Genomic DNA, 1212 nt, shown 5'->3' on the forward strand with positions numbered 1-1212 from the left:
GGGTTTGAACCCAGGGCCTTGAACTTAATAGACCGGTACTCTGATACTAAGCCACACATCTTAGTCCTTGTTTTTGCACTGGTTGTTTTCAAGGTAGTGTCTTGATGCCTTTCCCCAGGATGCACCTGGACTGCCGTCTGCTTATTTGTGCTTCCCAGAAGCTACAATGACAGATATGGGCCACCAAGTTCCAATATTGGTCAAAAAGAGACACTTTGTCCCCAGACTGGTCTTTTTTTTTTAATGGTAATATTCATTTATTTGCAATTTTATGCTAAACTTATTCCAGTGCCATAAGTTTTTGTTTCTTCAGTTTCTTCTGGGATACCTTTTTCTTCTGTGCAACTTCCTCTTCTTGTCTAGGAACAATCTGCTCCTTTTCAGTAAGGATCATCTCAATGTGGCAGGGGGAGCTCATGTATGGGTTAATCCATGGGCTCTGTAAGTTCAGCGGCGCATCTTGGGTGCTTTGTTTACCTGGATGTGTTCAATGACCAGGGAGACTACATCTAAACCCTTCAGTTCAGCATTATTCTCTGCATTCTTAAGCATGTGCAGCAGAAATTCAGGACTCATTTTGGGCCACCGACCCTGTGTCCAGCCCCACTGTTTGGCCTGGGCACACCTGCCAACTCCACCATTGTAACATTGGAAGGGCACACATTGCTTCTTTAAATTGACATCTTTCAGGTATTTGGTAGCTTTTCAGATATGCATACCCTTGATGGCCTGGGATGTTTCTCTGGTGTTCGTAAGGTGAACACGAAGATTCGAACCTTGTGATTTTGTGGGTTATTCTGGGTCTAGAGAGTAGCGAACCATTTTCACAGGTCACCTCAGGCCACTTACAGGAAAAACCCCACGCTGGTCTTGAACCATTCCATTCTCAGAATCTCAAGTCGCTAGGATTACAGGTAGGAGCCAAATGCACCTAGCTCAAGGCACTCAGAAGACGTGGCTCAGGGGGGCTGGGGATATGGCCTAGTGGTAAGAGAGCTTGCCTCGTATACATAAGGCCCTGGGTTCGATTCCCCAGCACCACATATACAGAAAACGGCCAGAAGTGGCGCTGTGGCTCAAGTGGCAGAGTGCTAGCCTTGAGCAAAAAGGAAGCCAGGGACAGTGCTCAGGCCCTGAGTCCAAGGCCCAGGACTGGCCACAAAAAAAAAAAAAAAAAGAAGACGTGGCTCAGAAGCTTTAGCATTACCCTCA

The 1212-nt window shown here is 46.5% G+C and overlaps 1 pseudogene; it reads right to left on the reverse strand.

Moving 5' to 3' along the window:
• Window positions 1-261: 261 nt before the first annotated feature.
• LOC125366167 lies at window positions 262-838 on the reverse strand (annotated as a pseudogene).
• Between the last annotated feature and the right edge of the window lie 374 nt (window positions 839-1212).

The sequence above is a fragment of the Perognathus longimembris genome, chromosome 1 (assembly GCF_023159225.1).
Source record: "Perognathus longimembris pacificus isolate PPM17 chromosome 1, ASM2315922v1, whole genome shotgun sequence".
NCBI lineage: Eukaryota > Metazoa > Chordata > Mammalia > Rodentia > Heteromyidae > Perognathus > Perognathus longimembris.